Genomic DNA, 23104 nt, shown 5'->3' with positions numbered 1-23104 from the left:
GGTATCTGGAAAGTTGTGTTCAGAGAGTAGCTATTAATGGTTTGACTTTAAAGTGGAATGATGCAGCAGGTAATGTTCTCAAGGAGTTTGTATTTAGCCTAATACTCTTACTTATCTGCTTGAAGGAACACAGACTGTGTTTATCAAACACACATGACGTTAAGCTGCAAACACAATGGATGGCAGGATTAAAATTCCAAAGGGAGAAAGAAAAAAAAAGTCCTGATGCAATTTAATAAAAACAATTAAAGGACTTCATTATAACCTACCAAATAAAAACAAATTGCAAGAAGATGGCCTAGGTAACTAAGGAAAAGTTTTGGAGTGATCACCACCAGTTGTATACATGTGAATAGGGTAGTGAAATTCCTACACTCTCTTGTGTAGTATATAACATACATGAGTTAAGCCTTCCACTGCATCGCTGCTGTTAAAGGTTTATAATGAATTGTTGGGTTCAGTTCTGAATACTGACCATCAGGAGAAGTACAGGTGAATTATAAACTGCCAAGAGGAACGCATGGAGTTATTAGTGGCCTGGAAATCATGACCTGTAAGGAAATATTGAAGGAATAGGGATTTTTATTCTAGAACAGAGAAGGCTGACAGGTAACATCATAACTGTGCGCAAAGCCTCGAAGTCCTACATAAGTACAGGGAATCACCTGTCCATGATGGATAGGACATAAATTAAGGGCTTAAACTGCAACCAGAAATAAAATTAAATTAAAATAAAATAAAATAAAATAAATAATAAACATAAAATAAACATATAAAATAAAAATATATAAAGAAGCAGCTTTCAAATGCATCTAGCTTTCGTAGGAACTTTTGATAATCTGGTTCAGGATGTACAAAATCTGATTCCAAGTTTCTCTTGTTCATCTGGTAAGGCGAATATTTTCTTATGAATATCACCACCAAAAATGACAAAGGAAAAGCTTTGGAGTATCTGAGTATCTGGTTGTTTATTTTGCTTCCCAAAGAGTGTATGTGTGCCCTTGAAACTGCATCCTTTTTGAGTCTAGAAATGTTGTACTTGTATTTGCATCATTGCAAAGTCCGTCAGAATTGCCTGGCTGCATTTCACTAAGATGATTCTGCTTCTGATAACAAAAGACATTTTGGCTCCTGAAGTAGGATTTTTATGTGAAGTCTCCCCCAGCTATCAGCCCTCTTGAATTTTGCCTCCACTAGCAGGAGGCTAGCGGCTCCTGAGACCTTCGGAATTTGAATCCACTGGAAAATTTAAAGTCTGGAAGTCTGGGCCTGATGTTCCATATTTCTCCCATTATTTGCTCCCACTTGAGACTGCATCTCAAACAACTATCTTACTGTTCTGCTATCACTTTGCCTTGATTTAGTCTGGCACAGTAATATCCTTTCTTTTTATGCCTATTTTCAGTTCCCTACATCATTTCTGAGCTTATTTGCAATAGCAGAAGACTGTAAATTTAAAAACTCTGCATTCCTGGGGTGTCTTGGACTGCTCTGACTGCACAAAGAAGCTGAGTGCCCTCAGCTCCCAGGGAGAGCCAACAGCAATCAACCACACAGAGGTATTTTTATTATTGTTCTCTTCAAATGTCAGTGTAGGAGTGTCATACAGCACAGATGTGGGTCTAAAAATAAATATCCCTGGCTGCAAACCTCTCCCATTGATAACTGTGCATGGTTTGTGTTTGGGGATTTTTTTCCTCTTCTTTCTCCCTGGAAGTAGAACTGAAGTGTGAGGTTCAGTGCCAGGAACAGAGATCGTGCCAAATAATTTCCCATGCTAGAGCATATGCTTAAACTGCAAAGAAATACCACACAGAGCTGTACTCTTTCAGTTTGACTTGTCAGTATTCCTTTGCTGCACATATAAGAACTATACAACCAAGAAGGCTAGGTGAAGATCTGATTGATTTAGCATGGCCGGCTTTACAAGCACAACCTTGTCAGTCCATGGGTTCCTACACACTTTGAAACATCAACCTAGGTGTCAAAGCCTGGGCATTATGTTTACCTTTGGTGGTTTCACACTAATGGGCGGCTAAACACCACAATGCCACTTTCTCACTACTCCTCCTCAACAGAATATCAGGAGAGAATAGCATGAAAAGAAAGCGCACAGGTAAGCTGTGAGATAAGGACAGGCAGATCACTCACCAGTTACTGTCACAGGCAAAACAGACTCAGCATAAGGGAGAATAATGCAATTTATTGCCTATCACTAGAGCAGTGAGAACTAAATGCAAACTAAAACCACCTTCCCGAACTGATCCTCCGGGGTTGCCCACAGGCAGCAGCTCTTCCAGAACTGCTCCCACACGGCTCCGTACCACGGGGTCCATCCCCCAGGAGCAAACTGCTCCAGCACGGGTCCCCCACGGGCGGCAGCTCCCCCCAGGCCCCCTGCTCCTGCGTGGGCTCCTCTCCACGGGCTGCAGCTCCGGCCCGGGGCCTGCTCCTGCGGGGGCTCTCCATGGGCCGCAGCCTCCTCCAGGCCACATCCACCTGCTCCACCGGGGGCTCCTCCACGGGCTGCAGCGTGGAGATCTGCTCCGTGTGGGACCCGTGGGCTGCAGGGGGACAGCCTGCTCCACCAGGGGCCTCTCCACGGGCCGCAGGGGAACTTGTGCTGCGTGCCTGGAGCACCTCCTGCCCTCCTGCTGCACTTATAAGGCAGGATGAACGAACGAATGAATATATGGATGAGCAAATGAACAAACAAACTAAGATGAGGTACAGTAAAAGACTTCTTTGTCCTGTCTTTTATAGTTTCTTCGTGCTATCTGTCTGACACTGGAGCCTCTTCTGTCAAATGTAGAGATGTAATTTCTTTTATAATGTCATACGGAGTTGCAGTGATATTAGCAACCTGAAAGTGAAGACGTAAGTGCCCAGCCATGCCTGAAAGACTAACTGGGGGATGCTGGAGCCAATGGCTCCCAACAGAAGACGGAAAGTCATCAGGTGTCTGTGAAGGTAGGTCAGTAAAAGACTTGTGTGTGGTTCATCCTACCATTATAGACAGATAAAATTGATTAGATGATTTGGTCTCAGAAAATGCCTTTTTTTCTTTGTTGACTGTAAGGCAGATAGAGGCCATAAGGTGCATAGAAGTACCATGCAGCCCTCTTAGTTTGTTTATTGGGGGATTGTTGAGGGTGGAGGACTATAAACTGGTTTAAGTTATGCAGGAGAAAATTAGAGTATGATTTCTTGGTACATTCAAAATTCTATTATGGGAAAAAGGAAACACATCAATATGTAAAGGCAAGAATTTGTTGTTAGTGTAATTGAAATTTTAACAGGCTAATCCAAGAGTTATTTTTAGTCCAAATCCAATTATTACGGGGAAAAAAAAAATAAAAATTAAAAAATAAATAAATAAACAATAAACTAAAGAATACTACCGTACAGAAAAGGCGGTCAATAATAATAAAATGGTTCAGATTGTTACACAAACAATCCCTGTCTTCTAGCCTTTTTTTCTGGTATTATTCACCATTCCAATGACATCCAGGCCCTTGAGTTCATGGCTCCCATCTGGCTGGGGCTGGGGAGCAGGTAAGTGGGCTTCTACAAGTTGACAGCTTCACATGTCCTTCATCGGAAGAAGTATAAAGTTGATGGTGATGGCTTCTTTTTCCTGCTTGGAGAGTTTTATGTTTGCTAACTCACTTTTACACCTTGCCCTTTCTTCATTGGTTTACATGTTCACATCACATGTGAATTTCATACATATAAGCTGTTTTATGAACGTTACCTTTGCTATCCTTAAATCCAGTTTGGTCCCACTCCTGATCAAAATTTCTTTAACTGATCATAGTTGAGCTGTTTATAACCTTGGGGCTTCCAGCTGTATTCCTCTACACCACATCCTATGTCTCCATCTTCTTAAGGATTCAGCTGTCATAGCAAGTTCAGATTTATCATCTGTTACAATCAGAATTATTTAATTTCACACAAAATAACTACTATTGTAGTTATTGTATTATATTGTATTGTTACTACTCTTTATATAAAATGTGTTTACCATGTAAAGATAGGCAGAAGTAAAACAAAATAGCAGTAGACATCTGGTTAGAAGAAAAATTGCTGTTACAGCTAAACCCCATTAATACAAAGCTGCAGGCAGGTCAAGTTAAGTTCAGACAGATCAAGCCTGACAAACCACAGTGCTGCAGCCTTGCAAGCTCAGTGCAAACCCTGCAACCTGTTATTAGCAATGGCAACACCACAGTACTTGGCTGCACAGCTACATTCTCTAAACACGTTGCTCTTGAAAAAAAGTCCTACATACTCATTGAGCTAACTTGATGACAAGCTATATGATTTCTATTAACTATATTTACATTAAAAGGGTCCCCCTTTTCATGTTGTACGTGATACATAAATATATCATGTTCTAAATGCACCATTTGCTGTCACAGTTAAGCAATGCATGTTCCTTCCAAATGAGTTATACTATAATTCTCCCACTACTGAGAATATACAGGGAAAGACCTGGCTTTCCAACTTCATCAGTTCTAGAAGGAGCTGACAGTAATGCCCTTGGAATTCTCTGCACAACCTACAGATTCAGTCTTAGCATGCAAATAAATATTGTAAATTAACAAGGTCAACTTCTTTTCTGGCAAGGCAGAAGAAGGTGTGGGAGGAATCTTAGAAAACCAGTGTCCTCATTAACACACTGACATACAAACCAACAAAGGCTATCTGTGTGGTAGTTATTTGTGGATACTGTCCCTCATTGCAAGAACAGTTGTGTTTAAAATAATAGAAACGTATTCAAGGAAGGCTGAGAAAACCTCGAGATTATTTCCCATTTGTGCCAACATCATATCCCTAGGGAAAGTAAAACCACCTCCAAAACAAGAATCTTATGGGCCAACTGGTTATCTACTTGGCCTATAGGACTCCGACATTTGGCCTGACACATTTCCCTAGAGATACGTAGTTGAGCACTCAAGAGCTCCCATCAGTATCTACTGTCATCCTGACCAGTGTGATGAACTAAGAAGACCCCAGAAGACAACAAACTTTTGCACTTCTTACTGTATTGAGGTTGCAGTTTGTTTTAAAATGTGCATATGAAAAAATCATTGTTACCAACTTTGTCTTACTCCCCTTTACATCAATATTTAAATTGCAGTATCCATTTTGGATTAGACACTGCCAGGTAACTAACGGAGTGCCAGTGAGTGCAACCTAACAGTCTGCATACTTATCAGGTACTATGTCTTCCTCATAGTTTTCTTCATAATTACAGAACAACAGACTCCTAAAAGCTATATGGGAAGAATAATTAGATTATCTAAAGTCTCCCTCATATTGGTGGGATTGTTCACTGGCATATGTTTTCTGTTCCTTTTTTTGGCCGAAGGACTGAAGCATTCATTTTATCTATTACTCGTCCTGAGAGATGTCTACTCTAAAAGATAAATTACCTGTCTTCTATTACTTTTTGCCTACATGTTTTTTTCAGGTTTCTTGCTATGCACCTCACTCTCCCATGCCCCATTATTAAACCACTAAATGATAAATTATTATTAATGCTAATATTTAGAAATGAAAGGCCTATCTTCTACTATTCAGTGCTCACAGCAGAATGACTTTTTTGGTTAATATTGTAATCCATACAAGTTCACCAATCAATTAATTGGTTCAGAAACTACTCATGTTTTGGTAATGTCAACTTTTTTGTTCATAGTTACAGCAAAGGATTTAATAATGAGCTTTAACATTCCCTTCAAAGTCATGCCTTCCAGATGCTTCATCATTGCTACTGTTCTTTGGGTACCTTCTAAATCCTCCGTATCTTTTTAGTGATGCAATGCTTAGAACTGATTGTAGCTGTGTAGCTATAACCTAAACCAATTCAACAGAAAGACTCTCCCTGAGTTCTGAAAATACCGAATTAGCTCATCCACCTAACTGTATTACATTCCTGCATTACATTAAGTGTTAGGAAATCCATATTTATATTCTTCACTCTAGCTGCCTAACTTTGGGGCTGTGCCTGGAATGATGTCTGCTGTCAAGGGAGGTGACCCCCCTGCGGTCCAGTGCCACTAAATTATGGGGCTCTGCACAAAGTATATAGAGAAATTTTCATGAATCGGAGCAAAATGCTAGTACTGTCTGCCCTTAATATAGAAGCACAGAATAGTTGTTATTATCTAGTTCACCCTTCCTACTCAAGTAGGGTCATCTAGAGCTGGTTTCTCAGGGCTCTGTCCCATCAGGTTTTGTCTGTCTCCAAGGACAGGGACGCTACAACTTCTCTGGGCAGGCTGTTTCATTACTCAGCCACCTCACAGTAATTTCTTCTTTTTTCTTATGTTTAAATATGTCTGACTGAACTTTTCTAAATCTATTTCAAACAGCAAACTCACGTATAATGTGCCGCACTGTATCACCTTTTCAGCATTTAGCACTGCTGCCTTCTGATATTCTGTCCTGAAAAAACAACTGCTTTAACTCATGCAAGAGAATGTCTTCTTAGACATTCATGTTCTCATTTCAAAGCCTTCCTAATGTGTCTTCTGATTAAACTGTCAGCTAGCTGGAATTTGTTTCTTGGTTTAGCATACAAGCTTTAGAGAAATATGGCTGTGGCTGTTCAGTGAGACGTTTTGGTATGGACTATCGAACATTACTTGTAACAAAACAAAACAAACAAAAAAGTTACTGAGTCAAAGTACTCAAAGGAAAAAGCAAGCTATATAGGACTGCCATAATGCTGGGGATTTATCAAATTTGAGTCCAGCTGCTGGATTTGGGATTTTTTGCAAGAGTAACTGCAGCCGTCACTGAGTTTTTCAGGAAGCATCCTGTGAGAACAATTGCTACGGCAGTGTTTTGGGATCAGATGAGGAATGCTTAATGTATTCATCTTTTTCAGGGAACATCATAGAATTGTAGGTTGCTGTGCCTGAGACTGGGAACTACTGTCTGCTATATGTATGGAGAATACATGCAAACTGAAACATACAGAAAAGGAAAGGAGGAAAAGAAAGAATTGGAGCTGAAACACATGAGAAGAAGCTAAAAAATAAGATGAGTCAAAACCATGAGGTAGTCGAAATATTGGTTAGCCCCACCCCCCCCCAAAAAAAAAAAAAAAAAAGAGGAGTTTGGTATGTTTTAAAGGCTTAGAGGTTTATACAACTTCTTGTCATTTTTGGCTGTCCCACTGTTTTTGCTTTTTGTTAATGTTTTTTTTTTGTACCAAATAAGGCAACAAATACATGTTGCCATAATTCTTTAAGTCAACAAAGCACCAGAACTCACAAAGGTTAATGCAATTGCTATTTGTCCTGGTTTAGGCTGGGACAGTTAATTTTCGTCCTAGCACCTGGCATGGTGCTGTGTTTTGGGTTTAGGATGAGAATAATACTGATAGCACACCAATGTTTAGCTGTCGCAGAGCAGGGCTCACACAGAGCCAAGAACTTCCAGCTCCTGGTGCTGCCCCAACAGCGAGGTCCCTGGGGGTGCACAAGGATCTAGGAGGGGACACAGCCAGGAGCTGACCCAGACTGGACAAAGGGATGTCATGTACCTTGTGGTTCATACTGAACAATAAGAATGAGGAAGTTGGTGCTGGTTGGGGTCCATCTAGGCATCAGTCAGTGGGTGGTGAGCAGCTGCATTGTGCATCACTTGCTTTGTACATTCTATTATCATCATCATTATTTCCCTTCTTTTTCTGTCCATTTAAACTGTCTTTATCTCAACCCATGGATTTTATCTTTTTTTCCAGTTCTCTCCCCCATCCCACTGTGGGGCGGGATGGGGAGTGAGCAAACAGCTGCGTGGTGTTGAGATGCCTGCTGGGTTAAACCACAACACTAATCCTGAGCAATATTTATTTTTATAATGCAATACCATGGAGATAGGCTGACAAAGGAACTAGTTGTGATTTTGATGTGACTAACAAGGTGAACTATTAAATAATTTTGCAATTTGATATATTAAATATATATTAAATATTAAATTTGATATATTTATGCTAGCTTCAGGCTATAACTGGAATATCTGAATGAGCACCTCCTTTGTATCATTTTAAACCTGTAAACTCAAAATTTGATTTACCCGATTAGGAACTATTTTACCTGTAGTTTGATCAGGAATGTATCAATGTAGCAGATCAAAGACAAACATTCTCCAGATCATGGGCTTAATCTGAGAGAGACTGAGAGACATAGAGAGAAAGAAGATTCAGCAGAAATCAGCAGAATGGGTCACAAGCCACATAAATTGTTCCAGCAGCCCACTTCTTGATTTTCCCTTTCCCAAACCCTGCCTTTTTCCCCAACTTCCATCTCGTTCTGCAGTTTATCATACTTCCTTCAGCACACAATCAGAAAAGCATCTGTCTCATCACCAATATGCAGGCAGCCTTTAATAAGTATGTCTTTCCTCATACAAAGGAAAAATGTGCAAAAAGGAGTCAGATCATGGAGAATCATAACAGAATCTGTAATAAGACCATCATGTAGAGGGTGATGTATTTCCTGTGGCACAGGATTGATAGCAGCTCCCGCAGCACGACCAAATTGTTCTCCTCACATAACTGAAGGTAAGCCCACCACACAATAGGTTGTTGCTATGAAACATATAACAAAAGTATGTCAGGCTGTTACATGCTACAGAGACAATGTTTATATATATTCTTTACGTCTCCGCTAGAATTGCAGGCATTTAAAGGGTCATTCCATATGGCTTTGGATTGCTGACTTTACATCAGTTTATTAGCATAACGATATTTTTCCTTACAAAGCCACTAGCTCTGCTAAAGTGGCACCTTTCATAATTATTGAAATAATCAGTGGCAGTAACACTTGAGGAAAATAGGAATTTGTATGTCTTTTTATAGCAGCACTCTACATGTTCCTGTTTAAACTCATTTTGCAGTATTTCCATGCAAAGGGTTCTATTTTGAAGGGCTTTTGTTTCTCCCAGCTTTCAGATTGCCAGACTACACTGAGAACTTTTTCTTTGTACTTGTCTGAACTGTCTCACCTTCAGCTGATACAAACACCACCTTTTTCTTCATCTCTGGACTGTTTTTTGTTTGTTTGTTTGTTTTGTCCTGATTTTTTTTCTCTTCTCTGGCTTTTATTATTACTCACATATCTTGGCAACGTCCCTAAAAGCCAAAAACCCATTTTTTTTTAGGAACCTTAGAAATCACACAGGGAGGTGGTGCTTTCCATAGTTAACAAACACTTCAGATGGCTATAACAAAAAGCTGTCCTTCCCCTGTTTTATACATAGGTAACTGGGACAAAGAGACAGTAAAACCTGCGTAAAATCTTAAAAGGCACTTAGACATCTTTATACCATTTAAATTAAGCTTTGTGCCTAAGGAAGTGAGCACAAACTCCTCGCTCAAGTAACATAAAAAGGCTAATATTATAACAGATTTTATTAATCATTCCAAAATCTATTCATAACCCTGTGTTCAACAGTGCAAACCAAACAAAATTAGCACTAGTCATTTTCTTTTATAATAAAAATTAAAATTTTCAAGAGTGACATAGTTTTGAGAGAAGCCATGAGAACTCTCATGGATAATTCTTTTGCACTGTCTGGTACTTATCTTGCAGTATTTAGAAATATCTAGACAGTTAAAATCTCCCAGCCATGTGTGAAATACTTTGCCTTGCATTTTTGGACAGATTGTAGTCAATGTGTTTCAGAAGGGTCTCTTACATTTTTATTGGACAAAAATCCAGGCAGATATGCTTCTGAAATGATTTTGACCCAAAAGAAGGTAATGTCGAGGAGTCATAGGACTGATGTGGAAACACAGAATGAATGTTACAGATGTGCAACTTTCTGGAAATAGAGATGTCCAAATTGAGTAATGATATTATTGTTCTGCAATTAAAGCAAAACAACAACAAAAGAAAGTCAAATACACCAGGGATTTAGAAGATCAAGAGAATCTGAAATTCTCTGAGCAATGGCAAATACTCAAGTTTACTGATGCCTCAGTGCATAAGCAGTACATTGATTGCCTGGATGGGTGCAAATACTTTATCACTCCTTTGTAATAGATCCTGCTCAATAGAGCTGATAAAATCAGTCAATTACTCTGATTAATTAGCCTTTCTTTTTTTGTTGGCCAACTATCCCTGAACATAGTTTTATTTCTTATTTCATTAGCTTAAGTTGTTGTTCACAAATAGTTTCCTGGCTCTAAACTTCATTTACCGTTGGCAAAATTGACAGTTCTCCAGCACAACATCCTATCACCAGTCTAATTCCAGGAAAGCCAGGAGTCTTGTGGTGCACAGTTGGTCATTCCACTACCACAGGGTTTTTTTGTTTGCTTGTTGTTTTCTGGCCTTTTTTTTTCTGCTCCACCTCATTTGGTTATAATTTCCAGTGAAGGATAACAAGTGTAAAATGTGTTGAATATTCCATTTTGTCAATGCCCGAATTCATATACAAACATGGGTATACACAGCAATGGCAGCTATTCCCCAAACAGACAAATAAGAACACATTTACAATCATTTTTGTGAGCAGTGGGAGGAAAAGCCGCCAGTAAACATAGCCAAAACCAGAATACATTCAGAATTAAAATTAATGATAAATATCACTACGAAGTATTCATATGTCTTTGATTAACATTATCTGGAAGAATATTAATAATGGCTTATTTGAGAACAGAAATATGCACCCTGTAAATTCCCCAATAAAAAATTACCATTCTATTTTGCCCACAAATAATAGGCATTCCCTTTTTAATATATCTCATAATTTTGAAAGTCTGGAATTGTATTATTAATAATATTATTAATAAATTATCTTTACTATTTTAATATTATTAATAAAACATATGAAGGATTTATTAATAAGATTTTTGAGAGTCCACACACATCCATTAAGAGTCACCGAAGAAAACGCAAGATTCTATTACATTCTGTTTGGATCTAATAGATACTCTCTTTTCCAACTAACTTGTAATTCAGAAATTTCAATTGAAATTTCAATAGGATTAATTATTTACATGATATTTGAAATTGCATGGCAGTTAGCAATATATTAGCAGTTCCTGGGTCAGTGAAATATCATGGCGGATTCTTAATGGTAACCAAGTGCTTCTAATTTTCCTTATGTTATTTCCTTCTATTATTTTCTAATAAAGCTAACCTGCTACCACATCTGTAACAGTTTTAGGCCCATTTCTATTGTCTGGATGGAGCTAAGAGGACCTCAAGACTTCATCCTCCATTCCACATTAAATTAAACCCCTCTTCCAGGGCAGTCAGAACTAGTTCAGTCATGAGGCATTATGCCACAGATAGCTATTAAAAAAAAAAAAAAAAGACAAATAGTGCGTAAATGCATGTTCTTCCCAGGACTGAAAAGGTTCATAAGCTAAGATTTAGGCACAATCCTTTTCTAACATCATTAGAGAGAAGCATTTTGCAGCACTTTATATCAAGTAGATGAGAACATATAAAACAAAAAAGTCTCTCCTGAATAATACTGATAAATATGGGATCCATTCTGGCATGTGCATTTTAAAGATATTAAGGCATTTCAAAAGCCTTGTTAACAAAGGCCTTTATATTCACACTGGTGACAGAAAAATCCCTGTAAAGATTTCCTTCAGCTCAGAGCTTGCCTGCCACAGAGGTCCTAAAGCTGTTATTTCTTTCCAGAAAGAGATCTTAAATTAAAGCCAGTTCACAGGTAGGTTGTCCCTCACAAAAACTTCTATGGCTGCATTATTAACCTAATATCCTGTGTTACAATCCATTCTCCTCTACCATCCCTACTGTAAAACCTGATTCCTTGCTTGGAGTCATAAATTTGATCAAGTCATCCAGCCCAGACCTAAACTCTGCTGTAATCTCAGGTTGTACACTGCCTGCTTTGTAATAAGGAGATAAGCAAAAATCACTGAATACTGATAGATCTCCTATTCTTTCTCACATTTCCTTCTTAAATGTGAGAAATATTGAGAAGTCTGAGGAAGAAAGGATCCTGACATCTCTCATTGCAACAAACCACTGGACATGCATCTATGTTCACACGCACAGATACGTATAAATATCCTGGAGAAGGCAGATACGATGCAGGTATTGTAAAGCAGACAGCAGCTTTCCTGTGGAAATGTTTGCCCAAAGGCGAACCTAAATGTTAAGACCCTACAAAAGATGCCAGTGTTAATTACGCATTATAGACATGACCTTGGCAAAGTATGGTTTAATGACCTCTATTATCCCTGACTGCAATCAACATTTTTCTCTGGGGATATTATTTCAGGTTTACTTTGCTTTTTTCCCATGCACTCTTTATTGAGATTGAAAGCGTTTAGCTAATCCATTGTTCCAACAATTATTGATGCTTCCCTCCTCCCACATACTTCTCAAAATTAAAAACTCATCATAGAGGTCCCCCAAAACCAACACTTAATTAAAAGAGGTAATCAATTCAATACAGCTATTCTTACTGCTTAACACATCCTAACACATGTAATGGAGAAATTAAAGTACAAATAAACAATTATCCACCACAAACAAGTAAGGAGAAATGGTACATACACTCATTTTATTTCCTGTAGCAGGATGACTGAACTGCTACGTTATGGGAGATTTGTTTTATTTTCTAGTGATTATAGGATGTGTCACTGTAATACAGATGACACACTTAGCTAGCTAGCCTTACAAATGTGGATAATCGAGTGAGTTGGTTAAACAGGCCTGAAGTATACAAATAGATGCCAATATTTTATCTGGTTGGATTTCTGTCAGCTAAGGAATTGACCTGAATGTAGATAAAATATAAAACCAGAGAAGTTTTGAAATTCCAAATTCTTCACTATGAAGATAAGGAGTTATTTTTGAAACACTGATGAATCCAACTCTAGGGAGTTTAATTGCAACATTAAATTCAATATGTTAACAGAAAAAAAATGTTCGACAACTCATACAGGACAAAAAGTGATCAATCCCTTATTCTGACAATTCACACATAGTGTTATTGACTTCTGCCAAAAATCATTCTCTTGTAATGAGAAAAAATGTGCAAAATAAATGTTTACAGAGGCAGAATTTAGATAGAGCAAATGAATACGTATGAATGAACAACTGTAAACAAAGCAGGTTGGAATATATTTGACTGAAGTAACCTGAGGCACCTCTTGAAGGAGGTGACTGAAGTTCTCTGGTTCTGCCTCATTTCACACTTTGGCCTTGAACACCAAGTCAAAGCTCACAGAAAGTCGGGCTATTTCCTTTCAGTGAATTCAGGCAGCTCTCATTGGCAGCAATTTGAGCACCCCTTTCGTTCCCAGATTGCCTGCACACCTGCTATCCCAACAGGAATTAAAACCACAACTTCATCTACTACCTCTGGAAATTATGTTTCACAGGGCCTATGCTGGGCCTGGGCCTGGCAATAAACAACACAATAGGACCGTCTTCTCCAGTGAGCAATTTGTTCCCTCTTATCTTGCCATCTGGCATATCCATAGGGGTTGCCTCTGCTATAAGGTTACCATAACCTCTGCCAATGACAGATTAGGGAGCTTAGTGTATGAGCTCCTTTCTTTCTTCGACAGCTGCTTAGAGGGTACATAAGCCTCCTTCGCAGGTTGAACTGAGTTGAAGTTAATCACCTTATAAGCAAACTGAAGATCCTACAGTCCTTGCCTCCAGAACATTTGAGGTGAAGAACTGGATTCATTTTACATAATGTTCCTGCAAACCAGGTGAAGATAACGCTAACAAAAAACATCAGCATAGCACAACACATGCAGGAGCTTCCAGACATGCCATGCCTCAGAACCACAGGGATCAGCTAGAAAATAAAACGAGTATAAGCTATAGACATAGGAAAGGGGTCTCTGATTTTCTCCTCTTCTAAAGACACTGCAATTCTAACCTTGGTTTCCATGCTCTTCTTGCTTGATGTGCAAGAAGGACTTCGCCCAAAGCCTATAAAAGCCAAGATAATTTTTTCTGTTGCTGTCAATAGACTTTGGAAAAAAAAAAAACTAAGCAAAATACACATCCAAGATCAAACCTCTCTGTGCACTACAAAGAGCTATTAGAATGCAGATAACACATTACTATTTCTAATTGTTCATTATCATAGCATTATAGATATTACTGGTGTTTTTTGTTTTTTTTTTCTCTGCTGATGTTGCCACATCACTCAAATGTCCCTATAGCTAATTATGCAGACATATTTCAATCTGATTAAAACTCAAATCAATGTAATTAAAAAACATCAGTGGCAATGTTCTAGAGGGAGACAACATTTCATGTTTTTTTAATAGCTGAATGTGGGCCTTTCTTTTACTGCAGTTACCTCATATTTCCCGTAATAAGGTCGTGCTCCCAGGTGATTCCAACCTTGCTGAATTTTATCTCCTGGGTCTGAGTTGGTATATGTCAGGTGACTACCCACATTTCATTTTTCTGGAAATGAAGCAAGGGTCCGGGTAAGAAATTATATATGATTCTGTGATGCAAAAATTAGTATTAAAGCATATGCATGCGGCACTGAATTGAGGTTGTACTTGCAAACTTAATTCTGACTTTGAAGCGAGTGGCTTTGAGCTCTTCTAATGTAGTGCAAGTATGTAATGTCCCACATAGTTACCAGCCTCTCATACCTTCATTTTCTTGCCCTTTAGATGTGGTCATGGAGAGCCCTTGCCACCCACAGTTCTCTTATCCTGCTCTGCAGAAGCAAAGACTCAAAGGCACACAGTCCTCTGCTTGAACACTGCCCTTTGTAGCTGTTTCTGGCAGAAGGATCTCCAGGCTTCCCTGGTCTCTGCTGTAGGAGCAGCATGGCTCACCTCTGCCTCTTGAGCCAGTGGGTTGTGAATTAAAGTAAGGATTTGATATCTGGTAAGAGAAAGGCCAATCATCCCTGCTTTACAAAGCTGCCTATGACAGAAATCCTTTTGAAGATTCCTTTTACAGAGCTACTTCCTAAAGCTTTAAATGTTCAACCGAGTGTTGATAGTCTTATCTCCCATAGTTAATATAAATGACTGTCCCTTTTAATCAGCCGCACATTTATCACTGAAGATGTCTCAAATTAAGGAGAAACGGTTGATAAATGACTCTGCCTGTCTTTGTCTCTTTTAGTATCATTAAAATAGGAAGGGGGGTTATTGTCTGTATTTTAAAATGAATTGACACTTTTGATCCTATTAATTTAGTTAGTCATGATGTCACAAAGGCATTTGTCAATAACGTTGTCAGTGGAGGTTGATGGAATACCATTAAAACATGACTATGAAAACACGGCCCTCAGACACTTACACGGTCTTTGGGGGATGTCAGAGGGGACGAGCAAGAAAGTCCTCGTTCCTGATGGTAAGGTATGACTGGCTTATGAAAACAAAAAAGCAGAGCTTATGACAGTGCTTAATGAGTCTGGAAGGTATCTCACTTCTTTACTAAAAGTCTGCTCAAAAGCTTCAGGCTGCCCCTGCCGAGTCTGAGTTTTCATTCCCATTTGTAGGAAGACAGTGCTTCCTGCTGCCTGCCCTGCTCTTTAGCCAGTCCTGACCTTTCTTTGGGTAGCCCTCAGAAAGTATCCCAATCACCTGTAATTAACATAGTGATTCATTTAATAGTCATAAACCAATTTCCTTTTAAAGAGGCCCCCAGAATGGGAAGTAAGAGGTATAAGGATGCCAAGAAGAAGAAAAAAATCATCAATATCTCTGAGGCTCTGTCTGTAATACCCACATTCACTTCCCGTCTCATGTGTCACTTACTTTTGATCTAATCTGTATAATCATTCCCTTTATCCCCCTCTTCTCCGTCACAGTGCTGTTTTGTCACTCACCAGAAGTGGCTCCATTACAGTGGCAATTACTGTCCAGTGTGGTTACCAGCTGTCTGTCTTCTATTTGAACGAGCTGGATAAACGTTGTCATTTTTAGTTCTTCTGATGATAGTCATTTTCCTTGCATGAGTTAAATTGCTACAGAAATATGCCCGCTTTCTGGGACTTGTAGGCCTCACCTTTCTTTTCCAATTCCCGGCTGTTTCCTCCAGCAATACTGCCTGTGGTGTATCTGTGTCTCAGAAGAAACAATATGAAATCGAACATTATTTTTTTTGCCTCTTGCTGATATGGCAAGTCCTTCGAGGAATGAATAATGAGTCATAGCTGATGCCAGCCATTCATGACCATTGCAAGAAATGTAATGCAAATGTAACTGCAAAGCAGTGATATGCATACTCTTGGATGCAAAAGTATTTGGGTTTGTCACTTCTTAAATATGGTTGGGGAAAAAAAAAAAAATCTAATCCTCCCACCGGAGAAGAAGGAAACCCTTGAGAAGTGGGAAAAACTCTGGAGAATTTTATATTCAAAGCACAGTTTCTATTTCTGTATCCCATCTGTGGAGCTGGGTCAAAGAGAGGCAAAGAAGATAAATCTTGTTCTGAGAACCTGTAAGCAAATGTCAGAGATCCCCAAAGCTGCTGAGCTTGAGTGTAAGACCTACCTCCATGGTGATTGTCTCTCTTCTCAGTGTGCCGATTACAGTGATATTCAGTATTTTATTTTAAACACCAGTTTAAGGATTAAGATGAAAAACTTTTAAGGAATGAAAGACAACATTCTACATAGTGTAACAAAAAAGTCTGAAAATGTGAATCACCTGCAAACTGTAAGTTCAAAGCCATAGGATAAATTGAATCTACCCATCAAAACTGTTTTTTGTTGTTTTTTTTTAATTATTATATAACTGTTAAGCCAAATTATTAAGCCAGTAGTCATAGATTTGTAGTGCTTCTTGTCTTTGTCCTTTCACAGTAACACCCTGATGTCCTCCAGTAATCTCAGTAACCCACTGATCCACTCTTTTCATCATCTTCTCCTCATGCTCCACCATTTCTCAAACATTCAAATCTAATTCAGTTTTCAACCTTATCTATTCCTGGCATACCTTACCCTCCCAACTTCATTAATCCAAGCCTGTGTTAGCACAAATGCAGCACAGAATTTTTCTTGACCCAGAAACTTCCTTGCTTAAAGCAAGTTTTACCAAGCCAAAGCTGCACATTGCACTAAATGCAGTGAGGAGACTTAAGTCTCTGATAAACATGCTACACAAATCCGCATCTCTGTGGCTTATGAGAGAAAGGAAGAGTCTGTGCCATCAGCTTGAGTTGTAAATCTTTCAGCTTAGCCTATTTTTAAGACTGATCCTCTCACCAGCATATGTATGTATATGCCCTATCAAAGCTATAAACAACTCCTATAAGATTGTTTACATACCAAGAAGCTCACTAGCTAAATAAAGAGCTCATATAAAGTGAAGGACAAGTAGTTCATAGGAGAAATGCATTCAAATTCTGCATTGTTCCAACCCACCCTCACTCTGAAATTCACAGTTAACTCAGATGGAAAATGGTGAAAAGACTTTCCAGGGTTTTCTGAGTGAAAAGTCAAATGAACCTTTGCTCCTCTGGCTAAAATGGACATTGATGTGAAATCTCAACATTTTCTAAATGGCCTGGTTTGCCCGTGGGGCTGCTTGAACCTTCTCCACAGAGCAGCACGATAACACACAGATAGCAGCACCTCGTGCACCTTTCAGTTGGCCCAGCTTAGACAGCAGGTTCACCATTGTTCATCAGCAATCCCCCACAGTAAATTCTTTTTAAGACTTTTCCCACTCAGTGACCTACATTTGGTTTCCCATTATTGTTCCAGAATCATCACTCCAAAAGAAAACTCATTCCAAAATTACATCCTTTACCGTAAAACAGAAAAACTGTAAGTAAACCAGGGGCATGTTTGAGCTTTTATTCTTGCTGATTCTGAATATGGCGTCCTAACCTGATGTTAATCTCATGTCCTGGTCCAGTATCTCTCCTTTCTCCTTGCCACAGATGCATTCATCTTGCAGACCTTCACTCTGAGAGATATTTTTCCCTAAACCGATTTGATGTTCTCTATCACCAAGGTCAGTGTTATATCTCTTACTGTACTTTTCTCCTTATTAGAAATCCGGCTGCTGGCTGTGCAAAGCTTTATGCATTTATATGCAGATGACAATTCTATTTTCACTGAATGATGAGGTGTCCTCTCTTCCTAATACTCTTCCTTCTGAAATGGCAAATGCGATCATCTGACTTAATGAGCACCTTTTTCTTTGCAAGGCTTGATAAGAAAACGTGGCATGGTCTGTGTTCCTTTCTCTATTCAAAATCTCTCTCTTGCACAATACAAGCCAGAGAATTTTCAGGGCTAAAAGGTGTGTAGCTCTTAGATCTAACAGTTAACATTTGTTATCAGAATTCACAGGATCATTTAGGTGTTGTGTCCAGCTTGGGGGTTCATTGGTGTTATTTGAGAGACTTGGCTCTAGCTGACCAAGTTACAGACTAAATTGCAAGCAACCTGAACTCTCCAAGGAGTAGGGCTTGAAGCACCAATCACTAGACGTTATCTACAGTATTTGGATTACTGAGCATAACAATCCTTCTAACATTTTACGTTTCTAATTCAATTGTATAATTTCCTCTGTTGTCACTCAGCAGCAGCAACCTTTCTGAATGTGAACAAGGCTATTAAAAATGTTTTCACTCTTCCAATTTTTTTACTGTCTACAATTGACTCATTTTAAGCCTTTCAATTTTCTTACCATATTAAATTAAATCATTTTTTTTTAAATGTGAATTTCTGCATTTGATATTACTGTAAAACCAGGATAAAAACTAAATCTTCAGTTTTACCTGTGGAGATCTCTAAAATACAGTCATCAGGAACAAAAGAATATTTGATTATTGAAATTCACCTATGGAATTTTGTGATTTAAAAACATATGATGGAATTAGACGCCCACAGAAAGTATTGAAAGTACATTGAAAGCACACTAGTGTTCATGAAGCGTACAGACAGGTAGTATTGCTATTGTTTGGAGAAAAGGCCTTTATTTGTTATACCAACAACTATCAATTTGTTCAGCTTGGCCTGGAAGAACAAAGTGAAGGAGTTCAATGTCTTGATTAGAGTGAAAGTTTGTCAAATTCTGCATCTGATAGAATCCTTATCAGGCTCCCATCTTTCTGAAGTTTCTTTGCTCTATAGCCAACTTAATGGAGTCTGCTTTCCAGTAGTACAGAATATCCTAACTGGCGTATGACCTGCTGAAAAATAGATGAAGTGGGAAGGCAATCTCATCAGGTTGTTTGACTTAATGAGTACAATTTTTACATTTCATGTTAACTCTGACCATATGTTCTCTACTCCTGCTCAGCAATTCACTGGAGTCTCCTTAAAACCTTTAAAGTACATCTGTGATACTCACTGGAATAAGGTGTGCTGTTAATATACACTTTTTTCTGCAGGAGGGAGTCTTTAGATATGTGTATCTTCATCATTTTCTTTCTGCCAAGATTATGTTTTGAGTAACCTGCTTCATTTGTTTATTTTACTCCTTGTTGTTACAAGGCTTTGGCTAACAATGAAGTGATCCAGATGGACTCCCTGGAATGTATCTTTCTAATCACAACTCAGTAAGTAAATGAGCTGGTTTAAGGCTATCCAAATTATTTCCTGGGAATGTAGTGCTCGTTGTCTACATATTGATTTCTTTTTTTTGGGATGAAGATGAGAGAAAAAAAAAGTGAGAGAAAAAAAAAAAAGTGTCCCTCCTGCAAATTATTTTACCTCTTTTAATCTGAATATGAACACACCAGATCATACAGATCACCATCTACTATGAATCAGCTTCAGTACCTCTGTGGCACTAATTTCTTTTGCAGATTCTCACCTGAGAATCTGGACACTAATTTATAAACTTGCCCCACTCTCCAGATATTGGTGCAGCGCCAGCCTACATTAAAGGAGGATTTGCTTCCAAAAAAAAAAAAAAAAAAAAAAGAAAAGAAAAAAAAGGCTTCTGTTTTTTTGAGCTTAGTTTCCAATTAAAATAAGCTTATATAAGCATGCTGGCTGTGTGTAAGTTCCCATTAGCTTATTTTAGTTCACTTTGAGGGAGATATCAATGCCATTAAGAATAGAATTCATCTTCTCATCTGTACCAGTCATCTACATGGTCTTACAGTCAACAAAGAAAATATGTTTCCTCTCACCTTAAGAGAAGTGTACAGAATTACCAAGATGACATCTATTAATTATCTGTTCTGGTTGCCCTATCAACATATACCACTGGTCAGATATTCAGCACTTTCTAGCACATACACAGGTGAAATCTCTGCTGCTCCTTATCCACAGAATCAGGAAATGGTTAAGCTTGGAAGTGCCCGTGCTCAAGCAGGGACACCCAGAGCAGGCTGCCCAGGACCATGTCCAGGTGGCTTTTAAAGATCTCCGAGGAGATTCCATAACCTCTCTGGGCAATCTGTGCCAGCACTTTACCCACGCAGTAAAGTGCTTCCTGATGTTCACATGAAACTTTCTGTGTTTCACTTTGTGCCTATTGACTCTTCTCCTGGCACTGGGTCCAGCTGAACATCAGAGAACATAGAAGGAAAAAAACAATATCTGGGGAGGCTTACACCATACATGGCATATTGGGAAAAAAAAAGTCATGAGAGCACAGAAAGAAATAAATTACTGTAAAAGAAAGATAGATACGGTTGCAAAACATAAATCTATAGGAATTGGTCATGGAATTGGACACAGACTTTTCTAACAGAAGAAAAAAGATCATTTAAATTCATAGATATTCCCTTTCTGCTGAAAAGCAATGAAAATCAAAGCAATCAGTTGCAGGTATAGGGACTAAAGCTGAAGCTGCTGCTGTGGCTAAAAAAAAAAAAAATCCATTTACAAGTGACTAGACTCAAGGCCTGTGCCGAAATTTTAAAAATGAAAGGCAAATTTTGAGAATAACTTTTGAAATAGGAGATGTATCTTAAGGCCCATTACATTTAACAGACAGTGAATTTTGTCAAGATACTGATACCAAGCATCTTCAATACTTCTGCTGTGGCTGAATCATCTCCAAATGACTCCTTCCTTCTCAACATCTCATTATTCTTTGGACAGTAGTCCAAAGCTGGTCATTATTTCAAAGTTTAATTAGTTTTATATTGTCCAGATTGACTTAATTCATCAAAATATGGTTTTGAGGTGGGGACAGGTACGTTGAAAAGCTCTACTCTTCTGATACAAAGCCTTTTCACGTTTGGTTTAGCCCCAGAGATTACCAATCGTAATGATAGTAATAAACAAGAGATTCTCACACTGCAACCTGTTATAGAGAAAAGAGCAGTACAAGAAATATTTAGAAAATAACAGGCCTGATTTAGGCCTAAAACTGTCAGCATTGTAAATTTACATTTACGTAGGACAAAACATTACGGACCAAATTTAATAGGTGATTTCAAGAAAAAACTTAGAACTGAAGTTAAAAAAACTAATTCCGTGCCTCTGATGGGTTTATTCTTTTTTCTGTATTTGTGGTGGTTTTACCCAGCTGGGCAGCTGAGCTCCACCACAACCGCTCTCTCACTCCCCCTCCTCAAAGGAAGAGGGGGAGAAAACACGGTGGAACAGGGCTCAAGTTTTGAGATGAGGGCAGGGAGATCACTCACCAATTATCATCCCAGGCAAAACACGCTCAGCATAAGGGAGATTAATTTATTGCCTATCACTAGCACACTAGAGCAGTGAGAAACTAAGAGCAACTTAAAAACACTTTCCCCCATCCACCCTCTTCCACCTCCTCCCCCCAAGTGGTGCAGGGGAATGGGGAATGGGGGCTGCGGTCAGTCCCTGACGCTTCGTCTCCGCCGCTCCTTCACGGTCCCTCTCTGCCCCTGCTCCCCGTGGGGTCCCTCCCACGGGATGCCGTCCTTCCCGAACTGAGCCTGGGGGGCTGCCCACAGGCTGCAGCTCTTCAAGAACTGCTCCCACACGGCTCCGTACCACGGGGTCCATCCCCCAGGAGCAAACTGCTCCAGCACGGGTCCCCCACGGGCGGCAGCTCCCCCCAGACCCCCTGCTCCTGCGTGGGCTCCTCTCCACGGGCTGCAGCTCCGGCCCGGGGCCTGCTCCTGCGGGGGCTCTCCATGGGCCGCAGCCTCCTCCAGGCCACATCCACCTGCTCCACCGGGGGCTCCTCCACGGGCTGCAGCGTGGAGATCTGCTCCGTGTGGGACCCGTGGGCTGCAGGGGGACAGCCTGCTCCACCAGGGGCCTCTCCACGGGCCGCAGGGGAACTTGTGCTGCGTGCCTGGAGCACCTCCTGCCCTCCTGCTGCACTCACCTTGGGGGCTGCAGGGCTGCTTCTCACTCCTTCCTCCCGGCTGCTGTTGAGCAGCAGGTTTTTTTTTCCTTATCTTAACTCTGCTCTCACAGAGGCGCCAACAACTTCATTTATTGGCTCAGCTCTGAGCGGTGGGTCCCTTTGGAGCTGGCTGAAAGTGGCCCTTATCTAACATGGGGCAGCTGCTGGGCTCTGCTCACAGAGGCCACCCCTGCAGCCCCCTGCTACCAAAACCTTGCCACATAAACCCAATACAGTGTAAAATAGTATACTTATTAAACAGTCCTTCATTCTAAATGATATCCCTATAATACAGTAGGAGTCCCTGCTATGTCTGTTACAATCTGGGATAATTTAGGCTCCTGTCACATTCCTGTTAAGACCTAAGAAAAAATAATCTCCTTGAATTTCAAATCATTTCAGATCATGTTCAGGTTTAGTGTTACAGTCATGGTACTAGTGGTTTACCAAAGACTACAATTGCTCCCATTTAAAAAGCATTACTACTAGTTTCAGATAACTACATGGAAAATGTCTTTGGTTTCTTCCTCTGTACCAGATTAACTTTTGAGTGATGATTTTTATATATATAAAAAAAAAAAAAACAACTTTTACAGCTGTTGTTTCAAAATTCTTGGTTAGTATTATAGATTTTGAAGTGCAATTCTGTGAATTTACACTTTGCTTTAAAACAGCATCATAGTGTGCGTTTTCTACTCCCTCTTACATCATTGAAAACAAAGGTTAAATGAACTTGAAAGATGCATTCAGTCCTTGTGGGACTTGCAGTTTCTATTGCACTGCAAGAGGTTTGTGGTAACCATGACCTCATTAGGGTGTTCTGTTGCATTCCTTTTTTTTCCG

At 39.5% G+C, this 23104-nt stretch overlaps 1 long non-coding RNA gene across 1 annotated transcript; it reads right to left on the bottom strand.

The window, feature by feature from the left end:
- Positions 1-1487: 1487 nt before the first annotated feature.
- On the bottom strand, positions 1488-22622 carry LOC310886398. The gene is made up of 6 exons (XR_014575301.1): positions 22241-22622; positions 16011-16063; positions 15832-15904; positions 14332-14441; positions 8109-8602; positions 1488-3897 (listed from the first exon to the last, which is right to left on the bottom strand). It is a non-coding gene; the product is annotated as an uncharacterized lncRNA (long non-coding RNA).
- Between the last annotated feature and the right edge of the window lie 482 nt (positions 22623-23104).

This window comes from Anser anser (genome assembly GCF_964211835.1).
Source record: "Anser anser genome assembly, chromosome: 1".
Lineage (NCBI taxonomy): Eukaryota > Metazoa > Chordata > Aves > Anseriformes > Anatidae > Anser > Anser anser.
The sequence above is the reverse complement of the archived record's forward strand: the minus strand, read 5'-3'. Positions and strand labels throughout refer to the sequence as shown.